Source organism: Pan troglodytes, chromosome 10, assembly GCF_028858775.2.
Source record: "Pan troglodytes isolate AG18354 chromosome 10, NHGRI_mPanTro3-v2.0_pri, whole genome shotgun sequence".
NCBI lineage: Eukaryota > Metazoa > Chordata > Mammalia > Primates > Hominidae > Pan > Pan troglodytes.
In genome coordinates, this window is record NC_072408.2 from 11,375,805 (window position 1) to 11,383,859 (window position 8,055).

Consider the following 8,055-nt stretch of genomic DNA (forward strand, 5'->3'; position numbering starts at 1 on the left):
ATACAAAAATTAGCTGGGCGTGGTGGTGTGCACCTGTAATCCCAGCTATTTGGGAGGCTGAGGCAGGAGAATTGCTTGAACCCAGAAGGTGGAGGTTGCAGTGAGCCAAGATCACGCCACTGCACTCCAGGCTGGGCAACAGAGTGAGACTCCATCTCAGAAAAGAAAAAAAAGAAAAGAAAGAAAGAAAGAAAAAAAAAATTCGTGCTGTTTAAAAGGCTACACTCCAGGCTGGGCAACAGAGTGAGACTCCATCTCAGCAAAAAAAAAAAAAAGAAAGAAAGAAAGAAAGAAAAAATCTTGCTGTTTAAAAAAGCTACAATTACAGTATCATTTCCAAAGCACACCTATTAAAAAGAAGGCTTTATAGGGAGGAAATGCACACTTATAATGTAATAGTTGATAAACAGAAAACCCATTTATGTTATTATACAGTTAGAAGATGCGTCCTAACCTGCTGTAGAGAGACTAGTAATTGTGGAGAAACTCGTCCGTAACAGATGACAACACATGCTCCAACATCACCCGAGCATTTAGAGGCCTCTTGAGGTGTCTCTGGAACTAGTTGTAAAGTGCATCTTCCTGATTTATTTAATAAAAGCAATTCCTGCTCGTTATTGCTCTTATTATCATTGGTAATAATAGTGACAGGGTGTTTGAACATGTTCGTTTAGCTCTGGGATTGGCCAGGAGGAGAGGCTTATATTCTACTGTTTATTACTCATCTAATAGTGAAGACCTGTGAACCGACTGGTATAAGCATGGGAGGCTGGGGGCAGTAAAGACACCGCCAGGAAGGCCAGGGAGAGGGTGATCAGTGTGACATGTCATTGATGGCAAAAACCACTGGACACTGGTAACTGACTCCCTCTCTGTAAGAGCAGAGATGCAGACCTCCTTCCTGGTATGAAAACAATAACTAGCAATTTCACAACTTGCTGGGTTCTCCAAATTTTCTCACCCAGAAAAGTTCTTCTGGCTCATTTGTAAACACTGGTACAGTCCTTTTTGTTCTAGACTCAGAGGAGCAGGAAATCACCCAGGAATACCAGGAAAAGCAAGCTCTAGCATTGACCTGAGTTTGAAGCTCTTTTACTGGCTGTAGGTGAGACTTTCAAGAAGTTTCTCAAGGGTCAGGAGCCCTGTTTTCCTCAGCTGTATAGGGTACACCATAATACCAAGCATTTGGCACGTTATGAGAATTGGATGCAAAGCTCTATGTTAAAACAGCTAGCAGGCACTGTGGATCGGCCGTGGTACATAAATACACAGTTGTACTACTGCGCCCAACTACAGCTTCTGTCATCCTCATTTTCATTACAGTCCCGTCCAAGTGGGGACTGTTGCTGTCGCTGCTCCTTCTTCTTACTCATAGTCTTGAGAAATTCTTCTTTCCACATGCTAGTAATGGTCAGAATAAGAAGAATGAATTAGAAATGTCTATTTCCTCCCACGGCACTGAAAGATCAGTCTGATTAAAAAATTACTTCACTAGTGTTTAATAACTGCACTAAGGGCAAAATGTAATTATTCTCATGCTTTAGATGGAGAAACTGAGGCTGGAGAAGTTAAGGACATTGCTCAAAGTCATGTAATAAGCCCGAATTTTTATTCAGGGAGTTCTAGATGTTTTTTCCCCCTTAGGGATGCTTCCCACTATTATCAGGTTGGTGAATAAGAAAATCCTTTCTTGAGTATGAGTAAAATAAATTGGAACCAATATTAAACAGAGTTCTTTACAGTTTTACAAAGCACTTTTACAAAAAGTCTCTAACTTCATGCAAGATTACTTGTATTACTAAATAGTGCTACTAGATATTATCATTTTACAAAAGAGGAAACTGAAATTCTGAAACATTACTTGACCTGTCCAAAGTCACGATATTCAAATACGTAGAGCTCAGACCACTGTGGTTCCAAACACACATCCTACCATTATATTTCCTAGACATGTAAGGTAAAAATGGTATCTCCCCATCCCTGTATTCCTCACCACCTGCCTCCTGCATCTTTTCTGTCAGTCCATGTAGCTTCCAGTCTTCAAATTGCTTGCTCCACTATTAAGACTTCCTTGATTAATACCTTTCTTTCTGACCTCAAGGCAGCTTTTAACCTTATCTGTATAGTCCCGACATTCCAAGAACATTGGATGTGAGTCATGTATTTGCAGAATTCTATTTTATCATCTGATTTTGAAACCCAGTCCCTCATGAAGGATAATCTAATGTTTCTGGGTCCTGAAACTTATGCAATTTGGGGAGCCCTTGGCAGGAAAAAAGAAAGAAAAACAAAATTAGACACAGAGCTTTGAAAGAAGCCCATCTGTGTGAGGCATCGGTACTAACGCTTAAGCTTCAGAGCTTCAAAGTAGAAGCCATGAATTCACCTCCATCCCCACGTAAGATTCAACTCCAGTCTGGTTCTCCTTCAGGGAATCTACTCTGGGCCAATACTGAGCTGTCCACCTTGCAGGTTTAGCTCACCTAACTCTCACGGCAACACAGACAAGAAGGTATGATTGTCTTTTTTTTTTTTTTTTTTTTTTTTTTTGAGACAGAGTTTCATTCTTATCACCCACGCTGGAGTGCAATGGCACTATCTCAGCTCACTGCAACCTCTGCCTCCTGGGTTCAAGCAATTCTCCTGCCTCAGCCTCCCAAGTAGCTGGGATTATAGGCACCTGCCACCACGCCCAGCTAATTTTGTATTTTTATTGTAGCATGTTGGTCAGGCTGGTCTCAAACTCCTGACCTCAGGTGATCCGCCCGCCTCAACCTCCCTAAAGTGCTGGGATGACAGGCGTGAGCCATCAGGCCCAGCTGATTGTCTTTATGTTATAATTTGACTACTCTCGTTTTCAACTCAAGTTTCAGTTTGTTGAGCCAAGGAATCTTGCTTCTAATTTCTTGGTAGGACCTCCCTTGATCCCAGCACAATCTTGAGTTCATAAATGTTTTATGAATGAATGGATATTTGAACAAATGAATGAATAAAGGAACATGTTCAATGGCTACTTGTTGAATTTATAGCAGAAAATGTAATTGTTATAATAATTGCTACTTTTTGAGTGCCTATTACGATCCAGTCACTCCTCATATATTATCTCTAATTCTCACAGCCTCCCTGCAGAATGGGTATTATTATCTCTAATTTATAGCCAAGGAAACTGAGGCTCTTTGCAGTAAATTATTTGCCCAAGGTCAAACAGTTAGTAAGTGGCAGAGCCAGATCCGATTTTCTCCAAAGCTTAAGTTATTTCCATCTCAGAAGCGACACTCCGGTTGCTGTGGTCAGGGGCTGTGTCCTGCCTCGTGCTGTGCCTGCTCACAATTATGCCTCGCCTGTACATGGAGGTGGGTGAGGCTCCTTCCTGCTTCACGACGCTCTTTCTTCTCCTGCCTCATGTGCTCCCACAGTACCTTGGACATGCTCTGCACACGTAACATGTTTGTCACATGGAAATGAACAGTGGGCAAATTCCCTTAGTGGGTCTACAGGAGGAAGTAGAATGAAATAAGAGTTGCCTTGGCAAACAGAGAATGCGTGCCAAGGAGACCAGGGTGTTGAGAGAAGCAACTGCCTGGGCCCAAGCAGAGGGGAGGAGGCAAACAAGATCCTCTGGGGCTTTTTACTTTCTGCCCCAGACGGACCAGACCAAAGATGCCCTTTGTGGTCTCTTTGGACCAACAAGACTCTGTGATCATAGAGGAATGTGAGCATGAATGCCAGATTCCCACCAAGTGCTGGTAATGATGAAGTGTCTCTTGGGCAATTTTTATATGATGAAAATGTGTTGGTGCTTTTAAGAGGTTTCAAGAGCCGTAGGCAAAAAGATGCTCTGATGACAGTGGAATGAGATGCTCAAGGCTCTCACCTCCATTATCTCATTGAAGTCTCTCCAGTCCTTTAGGGATCAGAGGGAAGCAGTCAAGGTAATTCCCATCTTACAGAGGGGAAATTAAAAATCCGAGATCTTAGAGCCCAGAAGTTCACCATGTTTATTCTATATTTGGCTTAGTAAGTGATTACCCTTAATACAAGAAGTTTCTAGTAGACAGGACAACTTGGAATATTTCCTTCCTTTACATTAAAATTCAATCTAGCATCACTGAGAATTTGGTATTTAAAAAATGCTGTTTGCTGCTGGGAAAGAAGGTTATGGTGAAGATGGTGATGATGCTGACAACGATGACTATGACCAGTACCAGAGACCTGAATTCATTCAGGAATAACAGTACAAAGAACACCTGTCCCCAGGTCCTTGAGCGCTGAGGCCCAAACACCTTACAGAATCCCCCCAGTTTGGTGACAAACCACTCCTATCATGAACTACCAAAAAAGGGGAGCAGGGAGATTGGAATAACCAGCTCTTTGGTAGATAATCCAGGTCCGTAGTCTATGGTTCTGGACTCTGGATGATTCCCTGAACCAGCCTGTCAATAACTGATTCCAGCAGGGATGTCTGGCTTGGGCTGGGGGCACTGGCAGATAAGGACATGCAGTGCTCAGATGTCGCTTCAGAAAAGGACTTGCAGAGTATGATTAGCTGATGGGCTCCAGCTTTTAGCTCCCTGGGGTCCGCCATGACTTCCTACCTGAGGTCACACATTCCTTGCAAGAGGATGGATGGGAATCAGCCAATGATCGAGCAAGGTGCTAGCAAAAATGCATACCAATTTCCGTGCTACGTGGGACTCCTTCATTGGGCAGTCTTTGCTCTGGAGCTGCCCATTGGGCTGGCATGGACTTTGTTGGATGTACATGGTAATTTTGTGGCTCCTTCTGCCTTTTTCTACTTTCTCCCCTTTTCTCTCACAGGTCTTCTTCCTGCAAACTTTCTGCACTCCTAACTCCACCGCAGCATCTGCCTTCTGGAGAACACAGCTGTCACACCTGTGTTAAGCTCCAAAGCGCTGGAGGTACCTAGTGCCTGGATGAAACTAGAGACATGGAGATATTGCACCCAATAGGAGGACAAGGATGAATCCAGCCCACAGGACACCAGAGAGGAGGAATACAGCTAAGTGGCTGAGGGCATGGATGCTAGCAGCTGGCACAAGCGCTAACCAAGGGCTTATCAGGACAAGGGAGGCAGCTCTCCTCCATGCCAGCCAACTGCACTTAGGTGACGATGCTGAGGATTTCTGCAGTCTAAGTTACTCTGAAGCTTGGGTAAATTGTTTTACTGCCTTCAGCCTTAGTTACCCCATATATAAAATGGGATAAGTGACATGTGTTGTTAAAGTTCACCTTTCATCGGACCCCAAAATGATTCTAGAGATAGAGAGCAGATTAGGGGTCGCTTAGGGCTGAGGAAGATGGGGCTATAGGAGGCTGATAGCTAAAGGGTACAGGGTTTCTTTTTGATGTGATGAAAAAGCTCTAAAATTGACTGTGGTAATGACTGCACAACTTTGTGAATATACTAAAAAATCATTGAATTGTACACTTTGAATGAGTGAGTTGTATAACATGTGAATTGTATTTCAACAAAGCTGCTATTTTAAAACATTTAGCTCAATGAATCATTGCAAGATGAATAACCCATGTAACCATCACCCAAGTCAGGAAATGGAATATTCTAGAATCCCAAAGTCCACCTACCACCTGCGAGGACATGCATTTTTTGTTTGTTTGTTTAGTCTCCTGTCCCCAGAAATCTTATGGCACATCTCTGAAATAGGTCATTTGGTGTGACTGGTATTAACTTCCACTGGGTCTGCAAGGAAACATGGTGGCCTCCCTGGTGATCCTTCTCATGAAACACAGAGTTCATTCCTAGCCTCCTATTTTAAAAGGGATACTGGCAAATCTGAGCCCATCCCAAAGGTGTGTGAACAGATGAGGAGAGGACTAGATCACATGAACAAAAGCTGAGGATCCAGGTCCGCATAGCCTGGAGAAAAGATTTCTGGGGGACCGAATTGTTGTCTTTCCATAGTAAAGGGTTACCACATGGAAGTGAAGGCACCTGTGCTTTGTCACCCACAGGGCAGATCTAGGAAACAGGAGATGGGGCAGTGCCAACATGTATAGTGTCCAGCATTACATATGGCACGTGACACACAAATACCACCAGAGTCATTTATCAAGGGCCTAGTACATGTCGGGCTTTGCGTGTTCTCTCGAATCCTCACAAAGACCTTGTCAGATGGGTATAATAATCCATGTTTTGCAAAAGAGGAATGAACTGGGAGAAGAAGATTTGCCAGTGGGGACAGATGAGACAGTGTGGTCCTCTTAGGTGCCAACATCTTTATCCTGCATTAAATGAACATGCAAGCTTGTCCAACAGACAGGCATCAAAGGCTGTTTAGAAGAGGAGGGAAAAGAAATGGAGAGGGAGCAGGGGACCTCCCAAGCTCATTGCAGGTGTGTCCCTAAGAACTCCAGAGGCCCGGCCAGGTACAGTGGCTCACGCCTGTAATCCCAGCACTTTGGGAGGTGGGCGGATCACGAGGTCAGGAGATGGAGACCACCCTGGCTAACACGGTGAAACCCCGTCTCTACTAAAAAAATACAAAAAAATTAGCCGGGCCTGGTGGTGGGCGGCTGTAGTCCCAGCTACTCGGGAGGCGAAGGCAGGAGAATGGCGTGAACCCGGGAGGCGGAGCTTGCAGTGAGCCGAGATTGAGCCACTGCACTCCAGCCTGGGCGACAGAGCAAGACTCTGTCTAAAAAAAAAAAAAAAAAGAAGAAGATGATGCAACTGAGGATTAGGAAGGTTAAGCGACTTGCCTGGACCAAGATCATCAGTTGCATGAACCTCTTAACAAAATGTTGGTCTAAAAAGCTGTGTCAGGCTTACTCCTTGTTCCTCATCTAAGCTGCTGTGACATTATTCACACACGTCACCCTTTCCCTGGCCTTAGTTTCCCAGTCTTTGGGCATGGGGCCTGAGCAGAGGGCTGTATAGCGGCTTGAGCAAGTGGTCTGGCGAGAAGAAAGTGCCTTTTGAAATTGAGTCTGTTCTGTGGTAGCGTTTGGGTGCAGCCCCCGATTTTGGCCCAAATTGCGCAAATAGTTGATCATAAAGAAAATTAGACAAGTGAGATTTGCGCCGGTGGTCTCAAGATGGGACAAGTTTGTTCTAGATTTGAAAGTCATGCTTCAGTGCTCCAATGTAGCAAATTTTCTGTCCCTGGGGTTCTGGGGAAACCCTTGTGTAGTATATTTGCTTTCAGTTTCCTTTGACAGAGGTAGGGAGCTGGTGAGTGGGGGAAACATGCCCTTTTTCTAGGATCCCTCAACGCTTAATAGACGTGCAATCACCATCATCCAGCAAGGGCGTTGACAGCTTCTCAACTTCTGAACATTAACCCAGCAACCCGCGCCATGCCCCTGCGGTCTGGCCCTTGTCCAGCCTGCTGAGCCTTCTCTGTCAGAACCTTCATAAAAACAGGAACAGGATCTCTGACGGCCCAGAGGCTAACTTGGTCTCCTTTCTTGCCCATTTTACTCTGGGCCCTCCCACGTGCCCACCAAACTCTGAAGGGAAGGTTTTCTCAACTCAGTGAATGGCCACACATGTGTCTCGCTTCTGCAGTTCTGGCTTGGAGAAGTTTAATGTCTCAGGGCTGGAATAGCCTTGGAAGTCCTCAGGTTCATCCCACTGCCTCTGGGTTGGCCACGTCGAGAGCTCCCCAGGACTCTCTGCCTCCCCATGTTTCTTAAGCCCACATCTGTGCAGAGCTTGTGGATCCTCAGTCAGATCAACCAGTCAATCTCCAAAGCTGCTCACCATCTAGTGCCACTGAGAGCCTTAATGCAGATATAGATGACGACCTGGTAGCTCACATGTACCACCCAGGGCTTTAGAGAATATTCAAAAAGTGCAAGTCCTTGTATGACTCAGGATGTGTCAGGTAGGTAGCTCCCGGGAGACAGAGAGAAGGCGGGTAGCCCCTCCACTGTGTGTTTAGCTCTTTCAACAATCCCTTGTAAGGTCTGTTAAATTATGTTGAGCACACAGCTCATTTTCTCAAATAAAATCTGTTCACTTTAAGGAAGAGAGATGCTTTATCTTCCCTCCTATTATTCCTGGCATCAAACCTA

The 8,055-nt window shown here is 44.8% G+C and overlaps 1 long non-coding RNA gene across 3 annotated transcripts in view; it reads left to right on the forward strand.

Moving 5' to 3' along the window:
- Nucleotides 1-5,511, forward strand: part of LOC104001414 (uncharacterized) — a 187,241-nt gene extending 181,730 nt beyond the window's left edge. For all 3 annotated transcript variants that reach the window (XR_010147941.1, XR_010147940.1, XR_010147942.1), the window contains one exon: nucleotides 4,819-5,511. This is a non-coding gene — a long non-coding RNA (uncharacterized LOC104001414). The remainder of the gene's footprint in view (nucleotides 1-4,818) is intronic.
- Nucleotides 5,512-8,055: the final 2,544 nt, after the last annotated feature.